Below are 15,134 nucleotides of genomic sequence, written 5' to 3' on the forward strand. Positions count from 1 at the left end.
ACAAATATATATTTGAGAAAATACTAATATATTTTTGCAGTTAAATTCCCATGTACCGGTTAAAAACGTTCTGTTAAATGGGTTTCCATCCCATTTTCAACTCTACCGATGGTTTTGTCAGATGTTTTGGGGGCATTATATAGTGAACGTGCCCACTCTGGATAGGCTGCCTACATGATGACATTATTATGGACAAAAAGACCCTCGATATTTATTGGAAAGGAGCGTCAAGCTCATCACCGTGCACTTTCACCACCCTGTGAAGTTCATCATAACTTATTTCATCTGTAGCTTAATAAACTGCATGGTTTCCCAAGTCGTAGTGGGAGGACCACACCACATATCATCGTGTGACTCCAAGTTTACTTCAATATGATGGTTATTATATCAATATTTGTGCATAAAGCCGTTTCCACCGCCATTTCTCGCTTAATTAATTCTACAGAGGTATTTGCACCCCACTGCATCCACATGTTTCTTTACAATTTATGATAATTTTACATGACTGAAAATGAAAGAGAACTTTTGATTTGACATATTCATCATTCACCACTGTGGCTTCTGAATAGGTCACTGTACATTTATGGAACCTTTAAAACGTTGTAATGTTTTACCACAACCTTACATTTGGTTACCAGCTCTTGCTGCTGGTGACTCTCAGATCCACCTCTACGCAGACGACACCATGTTGTATACATCTGGCCCTTCATTGGACACTGTGTTAACAAACCTCCAAACGAGCTTCAATGCCATACAACACTCCTTCAGTAGCCTCCAACTGCTCTTAAACACTAGTAAAACTAAATGCATGCTTTTCAATCGAACGCTGCTGGCACCCGCCCACCCGACTAGAATCACCACTCTCGACGGGTCTGACCTAGAGTATGTGGACAACTACAAATACCTAGGTGTCTGGTTAGACTGTAAACTCAACTTCCAGACTCACATAAAGAATCTCCAATCCAAAGTTAAATCTAGAATCGGCTTCCTATTTCCCAACAAAGCCTCCTTCACTCATGCTGCCAAACATGCCCTCGTAAAACTGACTATCCTACCGATCCTTGACTTCGGCGATGTCATTTACAAAATAGCCTCCAACACTCTACTCAGCAAATTGGATGTAGTCTATCACAGTGCCATCCGTTTTGTCTCCAAAGCCCCATACACTACCCACCACTGTGACCTGTACGCTCTTGTTGGCTGGTCCTCACTACATGTTCGTCGTCAAACCCACTGGCTCCAGGCCATCTATAAATCACTGCTAGGCAAATCCCCGCCTTATCTTAGCTCATTGGTCACCATAGCAGCACCCACCCGTAGTCTGCGCTCCAGCAGGTATATCTCACTGGTCATTCCCAAAGCCAACACCTCCTTTGGCCGCCATTCCTTCCAGTTCTCTGCTGCCAATGACTGGAACGAATTGCAAAAATCTCTGAAGCTGGAGACTCTTATCTCCCTCAATAACTTTAAGCATCAGTTGTCAGAGCACCTTACCGATCACTGCACCTGTACACAGCCCATCTGGAATTAGCCCACCCAACTACCTCATCCCTATATTGTTATTTATTTTGCACCCCAGTATCTCTATTTGCACATAATCTCTTGCACATCTAGCATTCCAGTGTTAATACTATTGTAATTATTTTGCACTATAGCCTATTTATTGCCTTACCTCCATAACTTGCTACATTTGCACACACTGTATATATATTTTCTGTTTTATTTTTGACTTTATGTTTTTTACCCCATATGTAACTCTGTGTTGTTTTTATTGCGCTGCTTTGCTTTATCTTGGCCAGGTCGCAGTTGTAAATGAGAACCTGTTCTCAACTGGCTTACCTGGTTAAATAAAGGTCAAATAAAAAAAATAAAAAAATAAACACGTCACTATGGCTTCCATCCCTATATACCTCAGTGCATCCATCCAGGACTAACGTCTCCAAACAGATCTAAAAGTCCTCCCCCACCACTCAGACTTTCAAAGAAATTAAAGTTATCTCTGATACTCTGCTGTGCAGTTTGTTGTATGGACATTGCAGAGGCCCTTTTAAAATATCCACTCTGCTGTCTGGATCTACCAAAGGATCCAGTTACTATTCCCTGTGGACACAGCTGTATGCAACGTCATCTTCTTAGCTAGACTTCCATCCCCCAAAAACCTGTAGATACAGAGTACACAGTCAAGAGGAAGCCACTCCCTGTCCTCTGGTGTAGAGTTCCATGAAACAGAAAGTCATTTTTGACACCCTGTTGCTCAACCTTCAGGTGAAAGCACTAAAATGGCTGACAATCTAGAACTGTTCTGTTGCTCCGTCTGTCTGGATCCACTGAAGGATCCGGTGACTACTGCCTGTGGACACAGCTACTGTATGGCCTGTATTAAAGAAAGCTGGGATCAGGATGATCTGAAAGGGGTCTACACCTGTCCCCACACTCTAAAAAATACTGGGTTGTTTGGTTGACCCAAATGTTGGGTTGCTGGCGTTGGGTCACTTAGTTGGGTAGTTTTCTTTAAATACTGCTGGGTTATGGATGCTGGGTGTTGGGTTATTGTTGCTTGGTTATTGAGATATGACCTATCAGGTCAGATCAGAAGACTGTAGGCATAGTTTAGTAGGGGTGTGGCTTTCAGATAGTTATTTTTAGCCACCCATGAGAGTAAATATAATTCCTGTTCATCTGGTCTGTTGCGTAGTTAGCACATGTTAAGGTTGAACATTGACATTTTTGTAGCTTCAATGATGCTTATAGAGTTTCCTAAAAGTCCACGTATGTAACGATCCCGGCAGTCTGAGTCGGGTCCTGTCTGTGGACTAGTTTTTCTGCTCGGGATCTCCAGTTTCCCGAGGGTTCTGGAACGCTCCGGGGAGCTCTCTTGATTTCCGCACCTGCATCCCATCAGCAATCTGCACACCTGGTCCTGATCATCACCCTTCTTAGGCTCTGGCCTAACATCCATTCCCTGCCGGATCGTTAGCCATGAACAGTAGGTTTACCAGAGTATCAGTCTTAGGGCTTCTAGCGTTAGTTTTGTTGTTTTGCACCTTGTTGGTTTGTTGTTTACTTACCTCCGTTTTGTTCCATATGCAGTCACTCGTCCGGAGCCTTCATCCAACCTCTGCCTGGTGGTCGGCGGCTGCCGAGCCATGATTGGATCAACCACTGCACCCCCAACAACTAATCAACGCCGCCCGCTCTGTTCCCTGGATTATTCAGCATCACTCTTGACTTTGTAAATAAACACTCACTTTCGTTTCAACTTACCTTGTCCTGGTCTGCTTCTGGGTTCTGGCTTTGTAACTCGTGACAGAACGATCCGGCCAGTAATGAACCCAGCGGACCTGGACTCTGTTCGCCATGCCATTACCCATCAGGAGAAGATGTTGGGCCATCATAGCACGGTACTACAGGAGATCGCGTTGTCAGTTCGGAACCTTTCTACCGGTCTGACGGAGGTCCAGAACCAACGCAAGTTTCCGGTGGAGGATCCACTACCGGTTTCACCCATCTCGCCTGCCGCTTCTGGAGCTGTGTCCTTCCGTGAGCCCAAGGTTCCGACGCCGGATAAATATGAGGGGGAGCTGGGAAGATGCCGTTCCTTCCTTATGCAGTGTGGATTAGTGTTCGATCTACAGCCCTACTCTTATGCCACAGACAAGGCTAGGATAGCCTTTGTGATTGATTGCTGCGTGGTCGAGCGCTGGAGTGGGCTTCAGCCGTTTGGGAACGACAGGATCCCTGCATGGCTTCATACCAGGGGTTCACGACCGAGATGAGGAAGCTCTTCGACCATTCCGTCCGAGGGAGGGACGCAGCTAGGCGCCTGTTTTCGCTTCGCCAAGGAACTCGCAGCGTGGCCGACTTCGTGATCGAGTTCAAGACGTTGGCTGTGGAGAGTGGGTGGAATGAGGAGTCTCTGCAAGCGGCCTTTTACCAGGGTCTGTCGGAGCAGCTCAAGGATGAGTTGATCTCCTATCCGAGCCTAGTGACCTGGACAGCTTGGTAGCCTTGTCTATTCGGGTGGATAATCGAGTCCGAGAGCGAAGGAGGGAGAAGCAATGGGGTCCGTCCAATCGATCAGCTTCTCAGTTCCCAGTCGGGTCGGGTGGTGGACCAGACCACGTCGATCATTCTCCACCACAAAGGATTAGTGGAGAGGTCCTCTCTCCCGATTCTGAACCCATGCAAGTGGGGGCGGCACGGGTTAACCAAGGAGGAGCGTCAACATAGACGTAAGACCAACTGCTGCCTCTACTGTGGTAGCTCGGGACATTACATCTCCACTTGTTCCCGGCGGTCGTCAAACTGCCCGGCTCGCTAAAGTTGGGAGGACTTTTAGCGAGCCAGTTTCAACCTCTCAGTACCTCTGTCAGACCCCGTTTCCCGGCTACCCTTGTGAACAGGAATCAGAGCTTAGCGATTAACGCTTTTATCGATTCAGGTGCCGATGGAAGCTTTCTTGATGCCGAGTTGGTGGAACAGCTGGGGCTTTCCAAGGAGCAATTGCCGGAAGCCATTGAAGCGACCACTCTGAACGGCAGTAGTCTGGCACGTATCACGATGAGGACTGAACCGGTTAAGATGCTGTTGTCGGGGAATCATTCGGAGATGATTTCATTCTTCATTCTGCCGTCTTCCCATGTTCCTCTGGTCCTTGGATACCCCTGGCTGAAGGAACACAATCCCACGTTCGATTGGGTGACGGGCAAGGTAACGAGTTGGAGCCTTGATTGTCATGCTAACTGTCTCAAGACTGCCTGTCCCCATTCGGTTCCCAGTCAGGTGATTGAGGCTAAACCCCCAGATTTGTCCCTGGTTCCCGAGACATATCACGATTTGGGGGAAGTGTTCAGTAAGCAGAAGGCTCTGTCACTCCCTCCCCACCGACCATATGATTGTGCCATCAACCTGTTCCCTGGAGCTGTCTACCCCAAGGGAAGGTTATACAGTATCTCCCGCCCTGAACGTGAGGCTTTGGAGACCTACATCAAGGAGTCCCTAGCTGCTGGTCTCGTTCGTCCCTCGTCATCACCCCTGGGGGGCGGATTCTTCTTTGTGGGTAAGAAGGATGGCTCTCTTCGACCGTGTATTGATTATCGGGGGTTGAATGACATCACGGTCAAGAACAAGTATCCCCTGCCCTTGATGAGTTCTGCCTTCGACTCCTTACAGGGTGCTACGGTGTTCACCAAGTTAGACCTACGCAATGCGTATCACATGGTCCGGATCAGAGAGGGAGACGAGTGGTTGACGGGTTTCAATACGCCCGATGGGTCACTTCGAGTATCAGGTGATGCCGTTTGGACTGACCAATGCTCCAGCGGTATTCCAGAGTATGGTGAACGACGTCCTGAGAGATATGATCGGTCTCTTTGTGTTTGTTTACCTGGATGACATTCTGATCTTCTCGAAGGAACCTTCCGACCACGTCCAGCATGTCCGGCAGGTTCTGCAGCGATTGTTGGAGAATCGCCTGTTCGTGAAGGCCGAGAAGTGCGAGTTTCACGCCCACACGACATCCTTTCTCGGGTACATCATCTCCAAGGGAGAGATTAGGATGGACCAGGAGAAGGTTAGAGCGGTTCTGGAATGGTCCCAGCCCGGTACGAGATTGCAGCTCCAGAGATTTTTGGGGTTTGCGAATTTCTACCGCAGATTCATCCGGGATTACAGCCGTGTGGCCGCTCCGTTAACTGCCTTGACTTCCAGTATCAGGAGCTTCAAGTGGAATCCGGAGGCGGATCGAGCGTTTCTGGATTTGAAGAGGCGATTCACCAACGCACCGATTCTCTCTCAACCGGACACGGCCCGTCAGTTCGTCGTTGAAGTGGACGCGTCTGATGTGGGAGTTGGCACCATCCTGTCGCAGCGATGCTCCACGGACAGTAAACTCCATCCCTGCGCCTACTACTCTCGTCGCCTTTCGCCTGCGGAGAGGAATTACGATGTGGGTAACCGGGAGCTTCTCGCGGTGAAACTTGCCTTGGAGGAGTGGCGCCACTGGTTGGAGGGGGCGGAGCAACCGTTTATTGTCTGGACTGACCACAAGAATCTTGCTTACGTGCAATCGGCTAGACGTCTCAACTCCCGTCAGGCCAGGTGGTCGTTGTTTTTCGGACGATTCAATTTTTCCCTGACGTTCCGACCTGGATCTAAGAACGGCAAGGCGGGACGCCTTGTCTCGGATGTTCTCCAAGACGGAGGAGAGTGGGTCCAAGACCGAGACAATTCTCCCCCGGAACTGCGTCGTGGGAGCTGTTAGGTGGAAGATTGAGGAGGAGGTGATGGCGGCTCTTCGGACGCAGCCCGGTCCCGGTAACGGTCCACCCGGTCGGTTGTTTGTGCCTGAGTCGGTTCGTCCTGCGGTCCTCAAATGGTCCCACGCCAGCAAGATGGCTTGTCACCCTGGCGTGGCTCGGACGATGGCGTTTCTTCGCAGACGTTTTTGGTGGCCTGCCATGGCCGAGGATACTCGGGGTTATGTTGCTGCCTGTCCAGTGTGTGCGCAGAATAAGGGTACCAATCGGCCCAGCTCTGGACTACTTCACCCCCTTCCTATTCCCCGGCGACCATGGTCGCATCTGGCCCCTGGACTTTGTCACTGGGTTGCCCGCTTCTGAGGGGAACACGGTCGTTCTGACTATCGTGGACAGATTCAGCAAGTTCGGCCACTTTGTGCCAATTGCCAAGCTTCCCTCTGCCTCGGAGACGTCCGAGATCCTGGTTAGGAGGTTTTCAGGGTCCACGGGTTGCCCAGTGATATCGTTTCCGACCGTGGCCCTCAGTTTACCTCTGCTGTCTGGAAGTCCTTCTGTTTGGCCATTGGAGCTACAGTCAGTCTCACATCTGGTTTTCACCCCCAATCTAATGGTCAGGCGGAGAGAGCCAACCAGAAGATGGAATCCACGCTACGCTGCCTGGCCTCTTCCAACCCCACCTCCTGGGTCTCTCAGTTGCCTTGGGTTGAGTATGCCCACAATACTCTCCCTACATCTGCCACTGGGATGTCTCCCTTCCAGTGCCTGTATGGCTACCAACCTCCCTTGTTCCCTTCTCAGGAGAAGGAGCTCTCAGTGCCTTCTGTTCAGGCCCATATTCGTCGTTGCCACCGGACCTGGCATCGGGCCAGAAAGGCACTCCTTAGAGTTTCGGACCGGTATCAGCTCCAGGCGAATCGTCGCCGGATCCCCGCTCCCACCTACACCATCGGAGATAGGGTCTGGTTGGCCACACGGGATCTTCCTTTACGGACTGAGTCTAGGAAGTTGTTACCGAAGTTCATTGGTCCGTTTGTGGTGGAGAAGGTGATCAATCCGGTGGCAGTTCGACTCAAACTCCCGAGGACGCTCAGAGTTCATCCCACCTTTCATGTCTCCTGCCTCAAGCCTGTTTTCCTCAGTCCTCTGTTGCCTCCTCCGCCTCCTCCTCCTCCTCCTCGGATGATCGGAGGTGGTCCTGCCTACACGGTGCGACGCATCATGGATTCCAGACGGCGGGGCCGGGGTTTCCAGTATCTCGTGGACTGGGAGGGGTATGGTCCTGAAGAGAGGAGTTGGATTCCGCGGCGACAGATCCTAGATGCTGACCTCATCCGTGACTTCTACCGCCTCCATCCTGGCGCTCCGGGGAGTCCGCCCGGTGGCGTTCGGTCGGAGGGGGGGTACTGTAACGATCCCGGCAGTCTGAGTCGGGTCCTGTCTGTGGACTAGTTTTTCTGCTCGGGATCTCCAGTTTCCCGAGGGTTCTGGAACGCTCCGGGGAGCTCTCTTGATTTCCGCACCTGCATCCCATCAGCAATCTGCACACCTGGTCCTGATCATCACCCTTCTTAGGCTCTGGCCTAACATCCATTCCCTGCCGGATCGTTAGCCATGAACAGTAGGTTTACCAGAGTATCAGTCTTAGGGCTTCTAGCGTTAGTTTTGTTGTTTTGCACCTTGTTGGTTTGTTGTTTACTTACCTCCGTTTTGTTCCATATGCAGTCACTCGTCCGGAGCCTTCATCCAACCTCTGCCTGGTGGTCGGCGGCTGCCGAGCCATGATTGGATCAACCACTGCACCCCCAACAACTAATCAACGCCGCCCGCTCTGTTCCCTGGATTATTCAGCATCACTCTTGACTTTGTAAATAAACACTCACTTTCGTTTCAACTTACCTTGTCCTGGTCTGCTTCTGGGTTCTGGCTTTGTAACTCGTGACAACGTATGTCTCATTGTTGGGCTATAATACAGTGGTATACCTTATTATAATATGTATTAAATACTCTACATATTATAGAATAATTTAATGAGGAAATATTGAGTTTAAAGTATGTAAACGCCTTAAAATAACCTACAGTAAGGATGACATTAAAACAGACCCAGTTGCTAAGGCAACCAAGCATGACTTTAAAACAGACCTAGTTGCTAGGTCAACCAAGCATGACATTAAAACAGACCCAGTTGCTAGGTCAACCGAGCATGACATTAAAACAGACCCAGTTGCTAGGTCAACCAAGCATGACATTAAAACAGACCCAGTTGCTAGGTCAACCAAGCATGACATTAAAACAGACCCAGTTGCTAGGTCAACCAAGCATGACATTAGAACAGACCCAGTTACTAGGTCAACCAAGCATGACATTAAAACAGACCCAGTTGCTAGGTCAACCAAGCATGACATTAAAACAGACCCAGTTGCTAGGTCAACCGAGCATGACATTAAAACAGACCCAGTTGCTAGGTCAACCAAGCATGACATTAAAACAGACACAGTTGCTAGGTCAACCGAGCATGACATTAAAACAGACCCAGTTGCTATTTCAACTAAGCATGACATTAAAACAGACCCAGTTGCTAGGTCAACCAAGCATGACATTAAAACAGACCCAGTTATAGATGAGGATATTGTTTTTATGCAGATTTTTGAAAATTCGCATGAAAATCTGTTTCCATTCGACTGGCGACAGATTTTCATGTGAATATTGTAAAATCTTCATAAAAACGTTAATTTTACCAGCAGAGATGTTTCCATCAAATTGACTTGTTGAGGATAAATGGCTGTGCATGATGATGTAATGCACATACAAATATATTTTTGGGAAAATACAAAAACCGGTTAAAAACTTTCTGTTGAATGGGTTTCCATCACATTTTCAACTCTACCGTTGGTTTTGTCAGATTTGGTTGTGCATTATATAGTGAACGTGCCCACTCAGGACAGGCTACCTACATGATGACATTATTATGGACAAAAAGACCCTCGATATTTATTGGAAAGGAGCATCAAGCTCTTCACCGTGCACTTTCACCACCCTGTGAAGTTCAGCATAACTTATTTCATCTGTAGCTTAATAAACTGCATGGTTTCCTGATTTGTAGTGGGAGGACCACACCACATATCATCGTGTGACTCCAAGTTTACTTCAATATGATGGTTATTATATCAATGTTTGTGCATAAAGCCGTTTCCACCCCCATTTCTCGCTTAATTAATTCTACAGAGGTATTTGCACCCCACTGCATCCACATGTTTCTTTACAATTTATGATCATTTTACATGACTGAAAATGAAATAAAACTTTTGATTTGACATATTCATCATTCACCACTGTGGCTTCTGAATAGGTCACTGTACATTTATGGAACCTTTAAAACGTTGTAATGTTTTACCACAACCTTATATTTGGTTACACGTCACTATGGCTTCCATCCCTATATACCTCAGTGCATCCATCCAGGACTAACGTCTCCAAACAGATCTAAAAGGCCTCCCCCACCACTCAGACTTTCAAAGAAATTAAAGTTATCTCCGATACTCTGCTGTGCAGTTTGTTGTATGGACATTGCAGAGGCCCTTTTAAAATATCCACTCTGCTGTCTGGATCTACCAAAGGATCCAGTTACTATTCCCTGTGGACACAGCTGTATGCAACGTCATCTTCTTAGCTTGACTTCCATCCCCCAAAAACCTGTAGATACAGAGTACACAGTCATCAGGAAGCCACTCCCTGTCCTCTGGTGTAGAGTTCCATGAAACAGAAAGTCATTTTTTACACCCTGTTGCTCAACCTTCAGGTGAAAGCACTAAAATGGCTGACAATCTAGAACTGTTCTGTTGCTCCGTCTGTCTGGATCCACAGAAGGATCCGGTGACTACTGCCTGTGGACACAGCTACTGTATGGGCTGTATTAAAGAAAGCTGGGATCAGGATGATCTGAAAGGTGTCTACACCTGTCCCCACACTCTAAACAATACTGGGTTGTTTGGTTGACCCAAATGTTGGGTTGCAGGCATTGGGTCACTTAGTTGGGTTGTTTTCTTTAAAAACTGCTGGGTTATGGATGCTGGGTGTTGGGTTATTGTTGCTTGGTTACTGAGATATGACCCAGCAGGTCAGATCAGAAGACTGTAGGCATAGTTTAGTAGGGGTGTGGCTTTCAGATAGTTATTTTTAGCCACCCATGAGAGTAAATATAATTCCTGTTCATCTGGTCTGTTGCGTAGTTAGCACATGTTAAGGTTGAACATTGACATTTTTGTAGCTTCAATTATGCTTATAGAGTTTCCTAAAAGTCCACGTATGTCTCATTGTTGGGCTATAATACAGTGGTATACCTTATTATAATATGTAATAAATACTCTACATATTATAGAAGAATTTAATAAGGAAACATTGAGTTTACAGTATGTAAACGCCTTAAAATAACCTACAGTAAGGATGACATTAAAACAGACCCAGTTGCTAGGGCAACCAAGCATGACATTAAAACAGACCCAGTTGCTAGGTCAACCAAACATGACATTAAAACAGACCCAGTTGCTAGGTCAACCAAGCATGACATTAAAAAAGACCCAGTTGCTAGGTCAACCAAGCATGACATTAAAACAGTCCCAGTTGCTAGGTCAACCAAGCATGACATTAAAACAGACCCAGTTGCTAGGTCAACCGAGCATGACATTAAAACAGACCCAGTTGCTAGGTCAACCAAGCATGACATTAAAACAGACCCAGTTGCTAGGTCAACCAAGCATGACATTAAAACAGACCCAGTTGCTAGGTCAACCAAGCATGACATTAGAACAGACCCAGTTACTAGGTCAACCAAGCATGACATTAAAACAGACCCAGTTGCTAGGTCAACCAAGCATGACATTAAAACAGACCCAGTTGCTAGGTCAACCGAGCATGACATTAAAACAGACCCAGTTGCTAGGTCAACCAAGCATGACATTAAAACAGACACAGTTGCTAGGTCAACCGAGCATGACATTAAAACAGACCCAGTTGCTATTTCAACTAAGCATGACATTAAAACAGACCCAGTTGCTAGGTCAACCAAGCATGACATTAAAACAGACCCAGTTATAGATGAGGATATTGTTTTTATGCAGATTTTTGAAAATTCGCATGAAAATCTGTTTCCATTCGACTGGCGACAGATTTTCATGTGAATATTGTAAAATCTTCATAAAAACGTTAATTTTACCAGCAGAGATGTTTCCATCAAATTGACTTGTTGAGGATAAATGGCTGTGCATGATGATGTAATGCACATACAAATATATTTTTGGGAAAATACAAAAAACCGGTTAAAAACTTTCTGTTGAATGGGTTTCCATCACATTTTCAACTCTACCGTTGGTTTTGTCAGATTTGGTTGTGCATTATATAGTGAACGTGCCCACTCAGGACAGGCTACCTACATGATGACATTATTATGGACAAAAAGACCCTCGATATTTATTGGAAAGGAGCATCAAGCTCTTCACCGTGCACTTTCACCACCCTGTGAAGTTCAGCATAACTTATTTCATCTCTAGCTTAATAAACTGCATGGTTTCCTGATTTGTAGTGGGAGGACCACACCACATATCATCGTGTGACTCCAAGTTTACTTCAATATGATGGTTATTATATCAATGTTTGTGCATAAAGCCGTTTCCACCCCCATTTCTCGCTTAATTAATTCTACAGAGGTATTTGCACCCCACTGCATCCACATGTTTCTTTACAATTTATGATCATTTTACATGACTGAAAATGAAATAAAACTTTTGATTTGACATATTCATCATTCACCACTGTGGCTTCTGAATAGGTCACTGTACATTTATGGAACCTTTAAAACGTTGTAATGTTTTACCACAACCTTATATTTGGTTACACGTCACTATGGCTTCCATCCCTATATACCTCAGTGCATCCATCCAGGACTAACGTCTCCAAACAGATCTAAAAGGCCTCCCCCACCACTCAGACTTTCAAAGAAATTAAAGTTATCTCCGATACTCTGCTGTGCAGTTTGTTGTATGGACATTGCAGAGGCCCTTTTAAAATATCCACTCTGCTGTCTGGATCTACCAAAGGATCCAGTTACTATTCCCTGTGGACACAGCTGTATGCAACGTCATCTTCTTAGCTTGACTTCCATCCCCCAAAAACCTGTAGATACAGAGTACACAGTCATCAGGAAGCCACTCCCTGTCCTCTGGTGTAGAGTTCCATGAAACAGAAAGTCATTTTTTACACCCTGTTGCTCAACCTTCAGGTGAAAGCACTAAAATGGCTGACAATCTAGAACTGTTCTGTTGCTCCGTCTGTCTGGATCCACTGAAGGATCCGGTGACTACTGCCTGTGGACACAGCTACTGTATGGGCTGTATTAAAGAAAGCTGGGATCAGGATGATCTGAAAGGTGTCTACACCTGTCCCCACACTCTAAACAATACTGGGTTGTTTGGTTGACCCAAATGTTGGGTTGCAGGCATTGGGTCACTTAGTTGGGTTGTTTTCTTTAAAAACTGCTGGGTTATGGATGCTGGGTGTTGGGTTATTGTTGCTTGGTTACTGAGATATGACCCAGCAGGTCAGATCAGAAGACTGTAGGCATAGTTTAGTAGGGGTGTGGCTTTCAGATAGTTATTTTTAGCCACCCATGAGAGTAAATATAATTCCTGTTCATCTGGTCTGTTGCGTAGTTAGCACATGTTAAGGTTGAACATTGACATTTTTGTAGCTTCAATTATGCTTATAGAGTTTCCTAAAAGTCCACGTATGTCTCATTGTTGGGCTATAATACAGTGGTATACCTTATTATAATATGTAATAAATACTCTACATATTATAGAAGAATTTAATAAGGAAACATTGAGTTTACAGTATGTAAACGCCTTAAAATAACCTACAGTAAGGATGACATTAAAACAGACCCAGTTGCTAGGGCAACCAAGCATGACATTAAAACAGACCCAGTTGCTAGGTCAACCAAACATGACATTAAAACAGACCCAGTTGCTAGGTCAACCAAGCATGACATTAAAAAAGACCCAGTTGCTAGGTCAACCAAGCATGACATTAAAACAGTCCCAGTTGCTAGGTCAACCAAGCATGACATTAAAACAGACCCAGTTGCTAGGGCAACCAAGCATGACATTAAAACAGACCCAGTTGCTAGGTCAACCAAACATGACATTAAAACAGACCCAGTTGCTAGGTCAACCAAGCATGACATTAAAAAAGACCCAGTTGCTAGGTCAACCAAGCATGACATTAAAACAGTCCCAGTTGCTAGGTCAACCAAGCATGACATTAAAACAGACCCAGTTGCTAGGTCAACCAAGTATGACATTAAAACAGACCCAGTTGCTAGGTCAACCAAGCATGACATTAAAACAGACCCAGTTGCTAGGTCAACCAAGCATGACATTAAAACAGACCCAGTTGCTAGGTCAACCAAGCATGACATTAAAAAGACCCAGTTGCTAGGTAAAACAAGCATGACATTAAAACAGACCAAGTTGCTAGGTCAACCAAGCATGACATTAAAACAGACCCAGTTGCTAGGTCAACCAAGCATGACATTAAAACAGACCCAGTTGCTAGGTCAACCAAGCATAACTTTAGAACAGACCCAGTTACTAGGTCAACCAAGCATGACATTAAAACAGACCCAGTTGCTAGGTCAACCAAGCATGACATTAAAACAGACCCAGTTGCTAGGTCAACCAAGCATGAGAGTAAAAAATACCCAACTGATGGTTAAATTAACCCGTGTTCTGTTAATACTAACAACCCAACATATTGGGTTATTCACGCAACCAAACTGTCTGGGTCAAAATAACCCAACATGTTCTTTCCACTACTTAACCTGCGCTGGGGTACTAAATAAACCAGATTGAGTGCAGTGCAGACATACCTTCACCCCAAGACCTATTCTGAACAGGAGTGCTGTGCTCGCCTAAGTGGTGGAGAAACTGAAGAAGACAGGACTCCAGGCTGCTCCCCCTCCTGCTCTGTGCTATGCTGGACCTGGAGATGTGGCGTGTGATTTCTGCACTGGGACCAGAAAGCAGAAAGCCCTCATGTCCTGTCTGGTGTGTCTGGCCTCTTACTGTGAGACTCACCTCCAACCTCACTATGAATCTCCTGCTTTGAAGAAGCACCAGCTGGTCAAAGCCACCGTACAGCTACAGGACCAGCTTTAACATTGCAGATATATTGGGGCTTCTATCTGTGTAATTGTCTGCATCATTTCCAATCCCCCGTATATATGTTTTGTAAATATTATTTTAAATATATTTTCCTTCTTTATTATTTTCCCCTAACCCTACCACCGCTCCTAAACTAATGGACAAACAATACTTAGGCTTCCACTTCCAGCTTATAAATGTACATACTACATACATTTCCCAGACACTACATTTTACATTAGTTATCTTTTGTTTGTATTTAGTCCCCGCCTTCAGCTACCCTTAGCCCCTCCCATCTATCTCTGAAGACCATCCAGTTTTGATTTCTAGCTGCCATACAGTGCATTCGGAAAGTATTCAGACCCTTTAACTTTTTCAACATTTTATTACGTTACAGCCTTATTCTAAAATTGATTAAATAAAACATTTTCCTCATCACTCTACCCACAATACCACATAATGACAAAGCGAAAACAGGTTTTTATTTTTACACACTTATTGAAAATACAAGACAGAAATACCTTATTTACATAAGTATTCAGACCCTTTGCTATGAGACTCAAAATTGAGCTCAGGTGCATCCTGTTTCCATTGATCATCCTTGAGATGTTTCTACAACTTGATTGGAGTCCACCTGTGGTAAATTCAATTGATTGGACATGATTTGTAAAGGCACACAGCT

The sequence above is a fragment of the Coregonus clupeaformis genome, unplaced genomic scaffold (assembly GCF_020615455.1).
Source record: "Coregonus clupeaformis isolate EN_2021a unplaced genomic scaffold, ASM2061545v1 scaf1847, whole genome shotgun sequence".
NCBI lineage: Eukaryota > Metazoa > Chordata > Actinopteri > Salmoniformes > Salmonidae > Coregonus > Coregonus clupeaformis.